At 40.7% G+C, this 19,171-nt stretch overlaps 1 protein-coding gene across 1 annotated transcript in view; it reads left to right on the top strand.

The window, feature by feature from the left end:
- Positions 1-5,335: 5,335 nt before the first annotated feature.
- The window catches only part of LOC139453992 (uncharacterized), a 54,036-nt gene continuing 40,200 nt past the window's right edge, over positions 5,336-19,171 (top strand). The window contains exon 1 of the mRNA XM_071235466.1: positions 5,336-5,695. The gene's annotated coding sequence lies outside the window, so the exon portion shown is untranslated. The remainder of the gene's footprint in view (positions 5,696-19,171) is intronic.

Here is a 19,171-nt window from a genome sequence, read left to right as displayed (position 1 = left end):
TCATGAGCATCATTCTACGCAATTGGGATACAATTATATGCATCAACCAAGTCAGCGAGCCTGACCACCCGATCCCGTTATTCGCCTCTTGCGACAAGCGTAGTCGACTTTTACAGCAAGCATGGGTTGCTGAAGACCTTTTCAAAGATGAATGCCTTGGCATGATTTGAAGTTGATGTCGGCTTATAAAAGATTTGCAGAAGATAATGATGTTAGACAGAGTGTCACTGACATAATTCAGATTGTACGTAAATATATCAATATAGTTTTGATAACTCTCTACAAATAGAAGCGAATAATGTGTGATCATTGTCATGACCACCAGTCTAGCCTGAAATGATAATGTCTTGATGGATGCCGTTACGAACAACCTGTTAGTGTTACATGAGAAGAATTCATATTTGGAATCCTATATTTGCCAACAGCATGGACTGTTCTTTTAAAATAATGTGATTTATTGTACGGGGAGGTTTCTTGGCAAGATAAAGGCAACAGATATCAGTATCCGTTGGGGTCAATTACGAATAAATATGCAAATGTATAAGGTCAGGTAGGTAGGTCTTTACAAACATGGCATCCCACTTTTCTATCGGCTATAGTGTCGGAGTTGACCATAGGGAATCTAGACAAGTTAGTGAGATCATTGTTGTCATTATCATAATAGTCGGGATATCAAACATCAATGGTGCATAGCTGAGATCTTGTACAAGTGTAGACAAGCGGTAAAGACGTAAAGCAGCAATGTAGCGTTTGTTTGTTTGTTTGTTTGTTTGTTTATTGTTTAACACTGCACTCAGCAATGTTCCAGCTACATGATGGCAGTCTGTAAATAATCGAGTCAGGACCAGACAATCCAGTGATTGATATGATGAGAATCGAGAATCCTTGCAATTGGGATACGATGTGCATCAACAAAGTCAGCAAGCCTGACCACCTGATCCTGTTATTCGCCTCTTACGCCTAGCATAGTCACCTTTTACTGCAAGCATGGGTTGCTGAAGACTTATTTGTGTTCTTTAATAAATTACCTTTGGAACTTTGCCCATTTGTCTTTTAAACCTGGCTAAAAACAAGTATTACCCGTTGTCACTGTCCGACAGACTAATCACGTAATATGTTTATGCTCACATTCAAGGAATGTGTGTTTGTGTGTGTGTGTGTTAGTGTGTGTGTTAGTGTGTGTTAGTGTGTGTGTGTGTGTTTGACTGGTAAATATCCTGCTTTAAGAATAAACACTATGAACTTAGCTTGCCTAGCCTGCAAAACACAATGTATATTCTTAATACAGGATATTAACCATCCCAAAGTCTGACAATCTTTGTTTATTATTTATACGAGAAAGCTCTAATCTGGTTGATCTCGAGACATTCCCAGACAGCATTGTTCTGGCTCAAGCTCCATGGTTTACCTATTGCCAAAATATTCCGGACAGAGACTAAAAACAACAAATTAATAACCCCCAAAGCTTGTGATACAATAGCTTGTTATCTTCTAGATACATACAATTTTATACAAACACATGCCAGCTTTTCATACAGCTGTTGCCTTATTTTTGCCCATGAGTATATTTTTAAAACCCCAGACTAGCGGGATGAAGGGATTTATTCATTGATGCACAGTGTAACAATGGTGTAAGGGAAGGGTTTCTTCGCAGTATGCATCAGTCTACGACACCTCTTTAGCAGCCTATTTCAGTTGTCGGAGATTGTGTGACCGAAATTCTTCTAAATTAGCATTTTCTGATGAAGGGAGTTATTGTCTGGGGAAATTCTATCCTAAAGGGCAAGTTTTCGTCTGAATGGTTTTCTATCCTGACAGCCACCCTGATGAGCCACAATCCTGGCTGAGTTACACTCCAAGCCTGCCACCCATGGCCAAGCCTTTCATTAGCTGCACAATACCAAAATAGAATGTTAACATGTTAAGTTAGACAGTATTGAGTGGCAGGCTTTGGTGTGTGGTTTCATTGTGTTTGTACAAAATCGGAGACTATTAGCTGTATAAGACTGTTACAGTATAATGAACCTGATCGGCGAGACCTGTGTGTGTGATGTTGATGTTTTAAGACATGATGTTGTTGTAGGCTAGTCATTTTGTGCTTGTTTGAGTAATCATGTGTCTGGAATAATATTTAATTTTGTACCTGGTTGATTTATGAACGTAATCATACGAGGTGACAGAGACTGTTGCTTGCACTATCGACTGCATGTTTTGTCTTGCTCTGACTGAATATCTTGATCCACTGTGTTACAATGGCCATGACCCGTGAAGATTCCGGGGTAGAATTGGTCTTCAGCCCTTGTTTGCCGTAAAAGGCAACTGTGCTTGTCGCAAGAGGCAACTAACGGGATCGGGTGGTCAGGCTCGCTGACTTAGTTGATGTATGTCACTGTATCCCAATTGCGTGGATCAATGCTCATGATGTCAATCACCGGATGGTCTGGTCCAGACTCGATTATTAACAGACCGCAATCATATAGCTGGAGTGAGTGAGTGAGTGAGTATTGTTTTACGCCGCTTTTAGCAATATTCCAGCAATATCACGGCGGGGGACACCAGAAATGGGCTTCACACATTGTACCCATGTCAGGAATCGAACCCGGGTCTTTGGCGTGATGAACGAACGCTTTAACCACTAGGCTACCCGACCGCCCCATATAGCTGGAAAATTGCTGAGGGTGGTGTTAAACAACAAACAAACAAACAAGCAAGTATGTAACTGGACCTCCTCATAGGTTGATAATCGACCCTAAGTCTGCACAATTTTCAGTAATAAAAGAATTAAAAATGTACTGTTTCATGTAAATATGGTTATCACCAATCTGATGGCTTGGTCGAGGTGTCTTGCATTCCCCTGATAACAGAACACACCAATAAAGGAGTTAATTTTACATCATTGTTTGGAATGGACAAGGATCCAGTGATCAATGATCATGATGTCAATCACTGGACTGTCTGGTGCAGACTTGAGTATTTACAGACCACCATCATATAGCTGGAATATTGCTGAGTGCAGCGTTAAACAACCAAACAAGCAATGCCGAATTTGATCCATGTGCATAACTGTCAGTAGGGATATAGTTTGTCAGTCTGTGGAGCAGGGGGGGGGGGGGGTAGCAAATATGTGACAATCACTGGTGCACGTCAGTGAAAGAGGAGGGGTGTGTTCAGCATTGTAGTTGAACCTACTTCATGGTCGTAAAATATCTCTTGCAAATTTAATGTGATTTACATTTTTTTATCAGAATCTTCTAGTCGTCCATGAAAGAAAGGACCCTTCCCTAGCAACCATATTCCATTAAGGGAAGGGATTATCATTATTTTTTTTCAAAAGAAGGCATTCTTTTGTAGTCGTTCTTGTCTAAGCCTCAATAAATACATCAATCTGGCTTTAACTTAAGAGCGCTTTCAGCATGTTTAATATTTTTTCTGCTCCCATTGAAAACAATAGGGTGACAGGCCAGTAAGAGTTTATACTTCATGTTATTTTTAACATGCTTATTGGCTGCCTGGCCCAGTGGTCTGACGCAATACAGTTGGCTGCAGGTTCAAAGCCAAGATTCACTGCAGTTACCATCCTTAGTGTGTCACTGTCATACCTGTGCTTCAGTGCTTCACCAAAGTAGTATGGAGGTCGGGCTAATTTTTACATACATTATTTTATTCAGGTTTATACATCTTCTTTTAGTTCATGTAAAAGTGTTGGAGATATGGCTGTTTAAAAGAGTGTAAAATGCGGCCATTTTGTTTTCCAAGATGCTGGCCATTAAGTTTACAATTATTTCAGGAATTAAAAGTCCCGGGAATGAAGATTGGATGGTGCCATTTTGGCAAATAGGTGCCATACCCTAGTTTTCTAAAGGAGCTGCATACGTGGCATTTGAATAAAATTTCTATTCATGGTAAAATAGCAAAGAGAACAAAACAAGAATAGACATAATGTTTTATTAAAACATTCTTCATAAGCATGTATCTGTATCCTCTTGTTATTTCTGTTAATGAAGCTGAAATATGGCCACCATACCTGACCTCCCTAAAAGTGGTATCTGATAACTGTTTGGCTTGAGGTGGCGCAAGTTGCACGATCATGTATGATGCTGCAAGTCGCTGTGCACAGTTGCATCCCTTTGGCGTGCAGAAACCCAGTGTGAGGGTTGAAATCTTGTTTGCCTGATTGTTTCTAGGTTTGTCAGCACCATACCATGCCATGCAAAGTGGTAAACTTCTATGACCTCTTTCACTTCAGGCCTTCGTCTGATATCAAATTGACACTGATAAAACTGAATACTGTTCAAAGCAGCGTTGAATTAAACTCACTCACTCACTTTTGCTCTCCTTCAACGAAAGCTGACACCCCGTGATGTAACCCATATATATTGAAATACTGATAAAAGCTACTTTAAGCTCCACGCATTCAGTGAGTTGATTCCATGTTAGAAGTGTTCCCCCACAAATGTTCCCACGGTCATTAGGGGGACCAAATGGATCAGGTGATGAGGCTTACTGACAAGGTTCGATGTGTGTCATCTTGTCCTGGACCATTGTTCACAATATTAATCACAGGATTGTCTGGTCCAGACATCATATAGATGCAATATCGTGGAATGCGGGGTTTAACAACAAGCAATCTCTAGTTTTTGGTGAGGCAAGCACAGTGGTGCAGATAATTTTTTGAGCAATTGAGTTTTTACTCTAGGGTTTCTATTTTAATTGGGTTATTACATTTTTCATTGGGTAACCAATATTTTTCACTCATCTTTTCATCACTCTATTGGTTTTTTTCCAAAATTAGTGAACATTTTAAGATTTAACAAAGATGAAATAATATTTTAGATGTATATAACTGTTCTAAATATATAGGCTTGACTCGAAAGTAAATTAACTCTGTTTCGGAAATTAGCTCCTTTGTACGCATGCTGAAAAAGCTTCATTGGGTACTTAAGCAAGCTTTTTTTTACATTTGAGTTTTTCACTTAATGCATGCGTTTCTGTATGTAAGTTAATTGAAAGTAATTGGGTTTTGAATATTTGGGGGGGGGGGGGGGGGGGGTATTTTACGCTGCTTATCTGTAGCCCTGCAAGCAGTAGCAACTGTGAATGCGGTATGCATACAAGTATCCATTTGATGGAAGCATAATTGAATATCCCTACATACCTACACACACAGCCTCTACCTATGCAGACAGGTAAGACAGGTGTTGTGTACCTGAAAACCACCTGTATTGACTCTACAGTCAACGTGACAGAACTTGTCGCTGTGTACATTTTCTGTTTATACTTTACGAGAATTGTTAGGATGTTAAAGCATTAAAGTGTAAATGGGGTTAGCTATCAGTGACTGCTTTAGGATAGACAGCCACTGTCTTTGTGAGGATGTGTTTTGTGAGTATTTTATGTAGGTAGGCTAGTGATCATTGAGCCGTGATCTGCCGAGCTGACTGACAGGTAGCTAAAGACGACAGATAGCTGGTGAGTGAATCACACGGGTATACGCTCACAACAGCAATTGTGTGTTTGGAATGTACTGCTACCTTTTGTGGAGGGCTCCTTCCGCCACTGCCCAATCTGTTCTGACGTGCGTCTGTTTGATGTGTGAGAGTGCCACCAGAGTGGCAGCCTGGAGTGCTGTGTCCGGCTGCAGTTGTCCAAGGAGTGCATCAGGGCATGTCAAGTGTTGTGAACAAGTCGTCCAAAAGTGAGTCATGCTGCTGTTGTTGTTTTTCATAGCAGATTTATACAAACCAGGATTGAAGTTCAGTGCTGATGCTCTGGTGGATGTATTGTACGCAGGGAGTTCTTACAAATTCATTGACATTGTTTTGTAGTCATGAGTAGGTGGCAGAGTTTCTGCAACATTTGCCGTTGTTGTGTGCCGGCAGTGGTGAGTGTATTACACAGTGAAGGCCACAGTAGCAAGACACTTGACTTGCTTCACACTACAGTAATGCACGTTTTATGCAGCATCAGGCTATAGATCGGCTTTAAACTCTGTTAAACTGCAATAAAGAGTGTTGATTCGTGTTTATCCTAATTAATATTATTCAATCAGAGTACATTTATCTAGAAGCAGATATTCGGCTCCAAATCAACAGCAAATGGCAGTAAAAATTCCCAAATTGGAATTAAAAACCTTCCCAATTCATTTTGATGTAATTATTAATACAGTTACGACCTTATACAGATTTACGCTACACTTACGTTGCCAGTGAACACGATAAAGAGGAAGGAGGGTTACTGCTAAGTCTTATACAGCTGCATTGAATACAGAGCTGGGAATACATCATTAAAATACCTTTGAATTTAAGGAAATAACTTTAAAAAATCCCAGTATTGGGCATAGTAATTTTTCCCCAATTTGCCTACCAAGGGGACTCCGTTTGAAATCCAAAGCCCTTGGAATGGTAGCAATAAGATGGTAAGTTATGGGTTATTGTGTCCATGTATATCCTATGAGAGACTGGGAGTGTTTGGGTAGGTACATATTTGTCTGGCTTATAGATTCCACGAGTCCATTAATCAGGAGTTGCCTGAGGCACTAGCTCCTCGCTTTGTACTTAATCCACCAATCTATATATACATGGAACACATCACACGACACCCTTCCTGTTAAAACACATTGACAACTTGGGCTCAGATAACACTGAGGTACTCCCAGCCAGACATGCAAAGTCTCAACGTTTTTCCTCTCAGACATGCTGAAGCTTAATGTATGAATATCCTTCCTATCAGACATCCTATGTCTGAACTTATTTCATATCAGACAAGCAGGGTGGTTGGGCAGCCTACTGGTTAAAGTGTTCGCAGTGTGTGAAGCTCATTTCTGGTGTCCCCCGCCGTGATATTGCTAAAATCAAACTCACTCACTCACTATCAGACATGCAAAGTCTGGACTTATGTCCTCTCAGACATGCTCAAGCAAAATAATTGATATCCTGTCAGACATGCTAAAGCAAAATTAATTTCCTATCAGACATGCAAAATCTGAATTTATTTCCAGTTAGACATGTTAAATCTGAACATGTTTCCTAATAGACATGCTAAGTCTGAACTTTTTTTCCATCAGACATGCTGAAGCAAAATTGATATCGTATCAGATGTGCTTATGCTGAATGTATTCCCTATCAAACATTCTTTATCAGAACTTATTTCCAATCAGACATGCTAAGTTTGAACTTATTTCCGATCAGACATTCTAAGTTTGAACTGATTTCCCATCAGACATGCTTATGCTGAATGTATTCCCTGTCAGACATGCTTATGCTGAATGTATTCCCTGTCAGACATGCTTATGCTTAATGTATTCCCTGTCAGACATGCTAAAGTGAAATGTAGTCCCAGTCTGACATACTAAAGCTGAACATATCACCCTGTCAGGCAGTTTCAGTCGAAACATGTTCGCAGCTCTGTTCTTATAAGGCAACTCAACCAGTTCAGGGACAGAGGGCGTCTGAGTGCATGCGATGGTCGTCTCCCTATCAAGAAGGCCTATGCAGTTATTGCAGTGTTCGAAACTAAGCATGATAGTCATCGCTTATGTGCCTTATTTCAAGTTTCATCATGATTTGGGTTTTCCTAGATTCAAATACCTCAAAGACAACAGGACCCCCCCCCCCCTTAATTTTGTATCATATCATATTCATTAACTCTCTCTCTCTCTCTCTCTCTCTCTCTCTCTCTCTCTCTCTCTCTCTCTCTCAGTCTCTCTCTCTCTCTCTCTCTCTCTCTCTCTCTCTCTCAGTCTCTCTCTCTCTCTCTCTGCTGTGTGGCTCTGTAGTGTGCTGCAGTGGTTATGGAAGTTGTCATTAACGTATGAGCGTAAATATGACAACACATCTGTCTGTGGACTACGAGGACTGTGTCACATGTCAAGGTTGACTGTGGTGGGAACTCGACCCTGATGATAATACAATGTAAACTATGGCACACTGAACAAATAGCTACATCACATCATAGCTCACCCTGTAATGAAGAGGTCATCTACCCAGCCGGCACCAGCCCACTGCAGCGGCCATGTTTGAGGAGCAGCAGACAGTTGCTCATTTGTACTGGCGATTTAACCCAGATTACAAAAGCATGTTTTGACTTGGTTTTTTTTATCTATCTAAGGCCAGACCAATTTTATTTCATGTATTGAGGATTCTTTGAACCTAATTGGCTGGATGGAAGTTATTTTGTTTCTTTTTTTCCTTAAATTAAAAGTGAAATTTCAATGTTTGAAGCTGGAAAAAGCCATTTTTTTGTTTCCAATGACATGCACCTGTTACATGACCTCTACCACTGACTATTGTAATACTGACAAATTGTGGACTGGAAACTTTATTTACTTTTGACAGCAGTGCCATGTTAAAACCACCACCGGCGGGGGCACGGATGGCCCAGTCGTCTAAGGCGCCGCGATTCGCTGTGTAGAGTTGCGTCCCCTGAACACGCCAGAAACCTATGATTGTGGGTTCAAATCCCGGTTCACCCCGATTATGTTTATAGGTTTGTCAGCACCATACCCGTGCTCGTGGGTTTCACCGAAGTGGTAAATGTCTAAGACCTGCATCACTTCGGGCTTTCCTCCCACATTAAGCTGACACGCCGTGATATAACTGGAATACTGTTAAAAGCGGCGTTAAACCAAACTCACTCACTCACTCACTGAAACCACCATCCATCACTGGCGTGATATGGGAAAGCGCTGACAAGTTGGTGGTGCGCCAATTAATCAATATCAGTCTGTTCAATGTTTAGCAGAGTTAGAAATATACCCTTCTGCCTAACCCTCCAAGATGGTCTGTTTTTGTTTCAGGCAGGTAACTTTAAGAATATGCATGTTTGAGTTGATATTTAAACTGAATATGTAAAATATTAAATTTATAAATAAATGAAAAATTAAGATGCATATCAGAGATAGAAACTAACCTTTTTAGCCCACTAGTCCTTATAATGATAACATATAGCAAACCCTTAAAAAGGGCAAATTTCTACTGGTCCTTTTGATACCTTAACTATTGGGCAGGTGGGACTATAGGACTAGTGTCAATTTCTAAAGCTGCATGTTAGCTGACATGATTTATGAAATAGTGACTAATTTATGACTGCATGAAATCTTGCTGTAGCCAATGTTAATGTTGAGAAAAATGCATGAAGTTTTGGCATGCACTCCCAACACAATGCATCAGTGTGTAGTACACATGTGGCATTGCAAGGCGAGGCTGCTAAAAGGGTGTGTTAATATTAAACCATTTAACTGACTGTGTGTTTACTATCATTTAGTTGGTCTGTTTAATTTACGAAATCTGGACTGGCAACTTTCTAGCTGGGAAGGTAACTTTTGTGAGTTGCCAGTCCGGCTGTCTGCCTAGATTTGGTTGGTGAATATTAAACACTGTATGTGTAGTCAGTAGATTGATAAAAGGATTATTAAGTGTTTGTTTAGATTGAAAAAACCCAGTTTTAGTCCACCAGTCCTTATAATGATGACACAGCGAAACCCTTAAAAAGGGCAAATTTCAGCTAGTCCTTATACTACCTAAACTATTTGGCAGTTTCGCTAGGACTACAGGAATAGTGTCAATTTCTAACTCTGTTATCCGTGAAATATAGTTTAACATGTTTTATTTGATAAAAAAAAAGATTTCCAAAGCTGGTGAAAACAAAGAAATGATTGATATTGGTAAAAAAACATGCATCCTCTTTTATGCTTTGATACACCAGCCCAGCATTCTTGAATACCAGATATGTTCAATCAATATATTGATACTTTTGTAAAGATATTACAACAGTAAGTAAAATGTATAATTTGATTAGATATGATGGCAGTGAAAGATTCATATATCTGGTGTAGACAGTGTACCATTTACCAGTCTCTTCATAAGTTTACAAGCTAAATTATGGACAAAGGTTTTGTACTACTGGCATCAGTTACAGAGGGTTGGTGGGGTAGTCTGTGCTAAAACCGTGGCTAGTCATGCCCAAGACTGGTTACCGTAAGCGCCCATGACGATATTTGCTAATATACTGCAAAAGAAACGCGAGATTGTAAAATATAAATTTTATATGGTAAAATGCGGAAAAAATATGTCAAGACTGTAGGTGTGAATATTCTGTTACGTCCTGATGCGTTTGTGAGACAAACATTCCATCGAACGGTACAACGCACAACGCCACAACAGAGCCTTGTCCAAGGCCATGGGTGACAGTTACCATGCTTTGCCGTGGACACCAACATGCACGTGTAACTCATGGAGGCTATGGGTATAAAAATCAACTTGAACTGCCTTTCTGGCACTCGTAATTTTGATGCGGCAGGTATGCCTTGATTATCCACACAACAGAGAGAACAAGCGATAGGTCGATTACAAGCTGGACAACGGTCCCAGGTTGTGGCCAACACTTTCAATGTTCACGTCAGCACCATCCACCGTCTGCAGCAGCGCTACAACATCACAAACAGTACTGCAGACCCCCCCTGACGAAGGGGGGAGGGGAACTGGACTTTTATAGTCAGTTAACTCCCTTTCCTCGGGAAGATGGGGTACAATGCTTGAAGCCCATTTCTGGTGTTCTCCAGTAACTAGAGGGGCGGTCGGGTAGCCTAGTGGTTAAAGCGTTCGCTCGTCACGCCGAGGACCCGGGTTCGAATCCCGACATGGGTACAATGTGTGAAGCCCATTTCTGGTGTCCCCCGCCGTGATATTGCTGGAATATTGCTAAAAGCGGCGTAAAACCAAACTCACTCACTCCAGCAACTAGATATGGCAGGAATATTGCCTCAAACAGAGTTGAACCCTGATCAATTCCATTAATGGTGACATTATGACTACATTGTTCTTTCTCTTGATGGGAATGTTGCTCTCCAGGGAGAGGACAATCTAGTTTGTGTTTAGTACTATTTTCACAGTACAATGACATTATCATGCACAGAAACACTTTGACCTTGCACCTTCTAACAACATGTTTTGCCCTGAAGATCCGGGTTAGAATCAGTCTTCATCAACTCATGCTTGTCGTAGTCACTGACTCGCTGACTTGGTTTATGTATGTCATCATATCCCAATTGCGTGGTCGATGCTCATGATGTCAGAAACTGGATTGTCTGGTTCAGACTGAATTCAGAGCTACAGATAAACAGCGTATTTTCGTAAAATAACACCCCAAATTATTCAAAACCCAATTACTATCAATTAAATTGCATACAGAAAAGCATGCATTAAATGAGAACCTCAAATGTATAAAAACAGCACACGTATATACCCAATGAAGCTTTTTCAGCATGAGCACAAAGGAGCCAATTCCGGAAACACAATTACGAGCTTATTTACTTTCCGAGTCAATCCTATATATTTAGAACCATTATATACATCTAAAACATTATTTGATTTTTTGTAAATCTTAAAAAGGTCGCTCATTTTGGGAAAAAACAAATAGAGTGATGAATAGATGAGTGAAAAAATATTGGTCACAAATGAAAAATGTAATATCCAATTAAAATAGAAACCTTCGAGTGAAAACTCAATTGCTCAAAAAGTTATCTGGAGCTCTGGAATAATTCATATAGCTGTAGTGACTGCTATGTGCATAAAAGAAAATAATCATTATCATGTCAACAATGTTAATCAGCATGATCAGTACTGAATCTGACCAATCATGACGCAACAAAACAATCAGGAACTTGGACAACAAACACCTGGTATTAATTCCTGCCATGATGGAATGTCTTAGTGTCACATTACGATAATCTAGATCAGAACAACAGGCATATCATATTCATGGTTTTTCTGTGCGTGCTTACTTGATCTGCTGTAATAAAAAGTTACAGTGAATGTAAGGATAATCGATTATACCCCGTGGTACCGCGGCATTCATCGTATCGCGGCATTTGTGATTTCCGGTAGTTCACACGGACACGCCTCTTAGCGGCTGTCTATTAATGCAAATCAGTAACCAGGAATGGCTCACTTCGTAAACAATTTCTATTTCCTCGGAATGTTCTGTCTGCTGTAAGTAAGGAGTTATTAATATGTTGATATCTACTTCTGGCATCTTTTTTAATATTGCCTTACCCCATCTATCAATGGCCAATGTTATAACCCGCATTTCCCCATGTAAACTTTCTCTATCCACCTGAACTAGATCATCTGCATATTTATTGTTGACGTTTAAGATTTTTCCATTTTGTGACAAATTATTATCATCCATTTTTTGTAAAAAACAATCTTAGAATATCATTTCTGATATTTTGTTGTTGATTTTAAAAATATTTTTCTCTTATTTTTTAGTAAATATGCATTGAATACCTATTACTGATAACACATTTAGAATTTTACTTGTGCCGTCTTTACACTTGTATGGACAAATCACTGATGTCTGGCATGATCATACCAAGTGGTTGGTAGAATTATGTCCTCTTTTTGTCCAATTCGGACCTCCATAACCTTGTCAAACAGAGCCTGAGGCCCGGCTTTTACTCGAAGCTACTAATGTAAATAATGAACTTTTATCAGTAAAATACACATTGTTAGACAAAATAAATGACATCTGATATAGAGAGCACAAATAATTATAAAGGATAGTGAGTGCATGTTGTTCCGTTTAGCGTAAATGACAAGTACCGCGATACCCCGAGGTTGCAGGCTAACTGGATATAATTGACTTATATAAAAGTCCTCTAAGGTGCAGAAAATATATCCACAGAGTTGTTTCCCTTGGTCTTGACAGGATCAACAGATCATAAGTTTGAATCCTAAATTTACATATATATATATATATATATATACGCTTACTGGAACATGTGGAAGGTTTCATAAGGTGGATATTTCAATGACCCCGCATCACTTTGTCATATCCGCGTTATAAATAGACATGTGACATATCTAGAAGATTAACTGCATTGTTCTGTATATATGTACAATCAGTTGAAAGCATCACAAGGAAAGAAATGTTCCATTCTTGAGTTTGTGGGGTGGTTGGGTAGCCTAGTGGTTAAATCATTTGCTCATCTTGTGGAAGGCCTGAGTTCGATTCCTCACATCTGTACAATGTGTGTGTTGAAATATTGCTTAAAGTGACATACTCACTCTCTCACTCTTGGGGTCTGGAACAGTCAGAACAGACAGATCCATGTCTAATTAGTCAGCTTTTAGACAATGACTCTGGTCCTGTAGTCATTGCCAAGGTTTCATCAGGACCAGTAGAAATTTGCCATTGTTAAGGGTTTTGCTATATCATAGTATATGTTTTCATTATAAGGACGAGTGGACTAAAAATGTTAGTTTCTACCGCTGTCAGTTTGCGAAATGTTTTGACAATATTGATCGTTTATTGCCATCAGGCCTGCTATCTATTGGAGTGAAATGAAGCCAAAGTGGCTTAATTGACATTCATATTGGGTGACGAATTTTGCTATGCGAAATGGAAACAAAAAAGATAGATCACAAAGCCATTGTATCCATACAATCAAAGCCATTTGTAATGGTACAATCGTACAATCACTGGATTGTCTGGTCCAGACTCGATTATTTACAGACCGCCATCACATAGCTGTAATATTGCTGAGTGCGGCGTTAAACAACAATAACTATATTTTCATTGTGTTCCTTGAAATTCCCTTTCTGTTCATGTGTATCGTCATGCACAGGGCATTGAGTGAGACTTTTGTTACACGGATTCATACAGTTTGCACCTTGGTTTTTTTCGATTCATACCTCAATAAACCGGAAAAAATACACAGTCAATCCTTAAAACAATCACGCAAACAAAACATCTTCTTGAGGAAGCCAAAGTACCTTCAACTGATGGTGAAAAAGCTCTTACAATGGTGAATTGGCACTACTTCTTTAATGTACAGTGTTTGAGTAAGTGGCGGACATGGGCAAAGATAGGGAGCAGGTAAGATTTCTAATGGGCCGTAAATATAGAATAACAAGATCTACAAAATTTGGACTGTCAGTGATAGTTTTACATATTTGTCTTCACAGAAATGTTAACTTGATGAATATCATGAACGTTCATTGCTATATTCCTGTATGCGGTGTTGGTCTGGTGGCGATTGCGAGTTCTTTTAACAATGTTTAGTTCCTAAATTCACCATGGGACCCTCAGCATGTTTATTTTGAGGCAATTGTTTATTATAACGTGACAGAAATGAAAACATTTTATTCAATGCTTTATAAACTAAATATAGTGGGTGGGAATTGGGAAACAGTTTTGGGGAATCGCTTGGAGGCAAATTCCTTGCCAAACGACATTCACAGTCTTGTCTTTACAGAAAACAGAAAACCTGACTGACCATTATGTTCAGATATTTAGACTCGCTTGTCATTAAATGAATCACTTTAATTAAAAATAATTCAAATGGACCAAGAACTTTGGAAAATAACGATTTAATGTGCACTGAAAATGTGGTTGTCCGCCATTTTCTTCTCGTTCCAAAATGGTGTGTTTGCTTGGCTAAGACGGATAACGGATGTGAATGTGTTTTCAGTGCAATCATCTCGCTGGTCGCAAGTGGTTGTGCGTGTGTACCACAGCGGATGTCTTTATATCCTATAATATTTCTGTGTGTCCACACTTTTACGACTTTCTAATCAAATAATGAGGTCTTTTACAAATGTGTCAAATGCGTCAGTAATTAGTTGCAATGGTCTCCCTTTCATTTTGATCGAAAGAAAGACCTTGGAAATGAAAAGCTAGATATAAATATATTAATATGCACTTGAGTGTAAATAAAGTAGCCTACATTGTAGTGTTAACCGCATTATGAGTCAGACCCGAGTCTGACAAATAATAGGATCCCGGGCTTGACAAACCAAGCTTAAAGTTGTCCCCTATTGTTGCTGTGGCTTGAGATGCCCCCTTGAGAGTTCTTACAGAGACTGCAAGCAACGTTGCTTTGTAGATTTTTCACACTGCTTTGTTTGTCAAAAAACCTTAGGTCCTGCAAGACATACTGCAGAAAAGAATCACCACTCCTCATCCACTTTAAGTGGCTATAATCTCCTGTTAGTGATGCTGTATGATTCGTGGGGATGTAGTATTGCTCCATACATTTGATGGAGGCTTTGTGGGATGACTGCAGCAAGCAGTGGGGTGCATGGTTATGTGTCTCATCTCCCACACAGCCGTGACCTCTGTCTTACTTTGGAGTGGGTTAGGGAAGATGAGGTTTCTTAAGATTGTTAACTTTGTTGTGTGACAGTGTAGCATGAAGCAGGTCATATACTGGGGTTGGGGGTTGGGTGTAGCATGAAGTGGCACCACAGTGCTTGTAGAGCATCTCAGACGGGTGGAGCAGGTCATATACTGGGGTTGGGGGTTGGGTGTAGCATAAAGCGGCACCACAGTGCTTGTGGCACTCCTCAGACAGGTGGAGCAGGTCATATACTGGGGGTGGGGTTGGGTGTAGCATAAAGTGGCACCACAGTGCTTGTAGAGCATCTCAGACAGGTGGAGCAGGTCATATACTGGGGGTGGGGGTTGGGTGTAGCATGAAGTGGCACCACAGTGTTTGGGGCACTCCTCAGACAGGTGGAGCAGGTCATATACTGGGGGTGGGGGTTGGGTGTAGCATGAAGTGGCACCACAGTGCTTGTAGAACATCTCAGACAGGTGGAGCAGGTCATATACTGGGGGTGGGGGTTGGGTGTAGCATGAAGTGGCACCACAGTGCTTGTAGAGCATCTCAGACAGGTGGAGCAGGTCATATACTTGGGCTGGGGTTGGGTGTAGCATAAAGTGGCACCACAGTGCTTGTAGAGCATCTCAGACAGGTGGAGCAGGTCATATACTGGGGGTGGGGGTTGGGTGTAGCATGAAGTGGCACCACAGTGCTTGTAGAGCATCTCAGACAGGTGAAGCAGGTCATATGCTGGGGGTAGGGTGTAGCATGAAGCGGCACCACAGTGCTTGTAGCACTTCACAGACAGGTGGAGCAGGTCATATACTGGGGGTGGGGGTTGGGTATAGCATGAAGTGGCACCACAGTGCTTGTAGAGCATCTCAGACAGGTGGAGCAGGTCATATGCTGGGGGTGGGGTGTAGCATGAAGCAGCACCACAGTGCTTGTAGCACTTCACAGACAGGTGGAGCAGGTCATATACTGGGGGTGGGGATGGGGTCAAGGGTGGGGCCTAGGGTAGGGGTGCATGAAGTAGCACCACAGTGCTTGTAGGACGCCTCAGACAGGTGACGCAGGTCATATACGGGGGAGTGGGTGTGAGGGTGGGGCCGAGGATAGGGGTGCATGAAGCGGTACCACAGTGCTTGTAGGACGCCTCAGACAACATGGCACAGGTCATATACGGGGGGTGGGTGTGAGGGTGGGGCCGAGGATAGGGGTGCATGAAGTAGCACCACAGTGCTTGTAGGACGCCTCAGACAGGTGGCGCAGGTCATATACTGGGGGTGGGTGTGAGGGTGGGGACGAGGATAGGGGTGCATGAAACGGCACCTCAGTGCTTGTAGGACGCCTCAGACAGGTGGCGCAGGTCATATACGTGGGGTGGGTGTGAGGGTGGGGACGAGGATAGGGGTGCATGAAGCGGCACCACAGTGCTTGTAGGACGTCTCAGACAGGTGGCGCAGGTCATATACTGGGGGTGGGGGTGGGGCGGAGGATGGGGGTGCATGAAGCGGCACCACAGTGCTTGTAGGACGCCTTAGACAGTTGGCGCAGGTCATATACGTGGGGTGGGGGTGGGGTCAAGGGTGGGGCCAACGATAGGGGTGCATGAAGTGGCACCTCAGTGCTTGTAGCACACAATGTTTGTCTAGCGAGCTATCTGTTAAAAGTCCATAAATTATTACTTAATACCAACTGTTGGAGACAGTGTGAATAAGTGATTGTGGAATAAACACACTGAATGTGAAGCAAATATAAGCCTAGTTAGTTACAACATAGTTTATTGGCGATAAAATTACTCACCATTGTCTCTTATATGTTGTTACTTCATAAATGAATTTTATTTTACGGGCACCAATTTGGTGTCGTACCGTGTAAACACAAAATGGCAACATGTGCTGGAGTTACACACGCGACCAATCATCGTAGAAAAAACAACGCAAGATAAACATATTTTTATTGCATATATAAGGTTTGTGTGCCCACTTGTGATGTGCTTCATTCCAGGTCGCCTTATACACGGAGTATAGGATTTTGGGTTGATTTTGAAGGCGTGTACAGGGGGTCGTCTTATACGGGGGGTCGCCTTATACACAGCGATATATTGTATACTAAATATGATGGTGATTCCAGGTGAAATTAAGAAACCTGTGCTCGTCTTGAGAAGCAGGTGGATTATCAGGTGAGCAGACAGAGCTCGAGATAAGCTGCATATTTGTGTAAAATACGCTTAAAATAAATTAAAATATGCAGACAAATCAAATCTTAGCGTATCAAATGAGCAACAAAAACTATAAATATGCTATTGAAATTTATTACGAAACAGGTTTTCAAGGTAAAATACCCAAATGTCAAGAAACAGGTGGGTAAAAAAAATTGAATTCCCTCTAAAAATTGTGGATACCCAATCAAAATGAAACCCCTGGGTAAAATACCCAAATAACCAAAAGCTTATCTATAGCTCTGCTCCGACATTGTTGTTAGTGTGTTATTGTATGCTGACGGCGTGGGACATTGCTCATGCTATCGATCAGTGGTTATCCTAGTTGATACTTTATAAGCAATGGCCCCTGTTATATTGCTAGAATATTGCTGAGTCAGGCAATAACCAACAAACACAGAAAAAAACAAGTAATTCAGATATTTCTCAATTAATCTTAGTAATATGGAATTAGATATGATTGAATTTTCTGCTAAAGTTGATTATTAACTCTTGTTTGTCAAATAACGTGACGTATTCATGTATATATTTTCTATGTAGAGTTAACCTACTAGTGTTGTGGGCTATCGGCTTACAGCTGAAGACTTGCAGTAAATGATACAAGTCACAGCATGAGATAAGTGGGTTCTCATTTGTTTTCAGAGCTGAAAATAGGTCACAATGATAATATCTTAAGTAAGTATGGATTCAATCTATTATTAATATTTTGTGGACAGTCCAGAGGCTTACCAGGTCAGTCGTGTTGTGTCCTGTTGTGAATGTGTTTGTGGGGCAAATGTTTGTGTTCCTGATGTGAAACTTATGCATGTTTAGCTGAAACTTACCCCTGTGAACACCCGGGCTAGAACTGGTCTTCAGCAACCCATGCTTGTTGTAACAGGCGACTATTGGGATCGGGGTGGTCTGAGGCTGAGGCTCGCTGGGTTGGTTGATACACGTCTACCTGTCCCATCTGAGTAGGTCGATGCTTATGATATCAATCACTGGATTGTCTGGTATGTTTTGAATGAATAGTTTGTTCAGTGGTGATCAAAATGAGTAGTTTGTTTACATTTTCAACTTTAGGTTTTAATAACTGTATTTTCTTGGAATCAAATTATTAGGAAAATAATTGGAAATATCCAAATTTCAAACAATTTGTTTTGCTAATGATGTTGATAGATTGTATACGATGCAAAGGAAATAAATAGTTTGGTGGATAGCCTGAGGTAAAAAAATAGGTCTATCTAACTCCCCCCAACCCCAGCCAAAAGATCAACTGCATACTCCTCCCTAAATGGGTCTCTGTTGCCTTTAAGACGTGAAACGTTTATGGACTTTTCAGTTCACTTGCTTACTTTATGTTTATCAAAATTTCATGTCTTCATCTTGTTCATGTTGAATGACAATAAAAGCCCTCTTTTTATTGTGTTTTCCTCCATATTTGATAATAAAAGATCTGTAAACAAAAACTTGAATGGTTGCACAATGGAAAATATACCTGATAAACCTGGGTCCTACTCAGGACTCACCCGACCTGAGTACCCGAGTTACCCGTCCCAGCCCTAGTTAACTGACTATAAACATCGATTATCCTCTCTTGCTGAAATAGGCTTGAATTATAGAGTTAGATATTGGTTTGACTAACAAGTCTGTGCATAGTCCAATCAAATTCGAGTAACAAAATCAACAACGGTTTGTAAACTGCCATGCAGATTTCGGATTGCCGGATTTGTGCTTTAACACGTGTCCTGCCTACTCTGCATCAACAGATATGTTCCAAATCTTTTCATGTTTTTAATCAAGGTGCTCACATGATTTGATGCATTTCATGAAGTAAGACCCGTATGTAGAGTTTGATTATC

The sequence above is a fragment of the Haliotis cracherodii genome, unplaced genomic scaffold (assembly GCF_022045235.1).
Source record: "Haliotis cracherodii isolate W230 unplaced genomic scaffold, xgHalCrac1.p SCAF_10, whole genome shotgun sequence".
Classification (NCBI taxonomy): Eukaryota; Metazoa; Mollusca; class Gastropoda; order Lepetellida; family Haliotidae; genus Haliotis; species Haliotis cracherodii.
The sequence above is the reverse complement of the archived record's forward strand: the minus strand, read 5'-3'. Positions and strand labels throughout refer to the sequence as shown.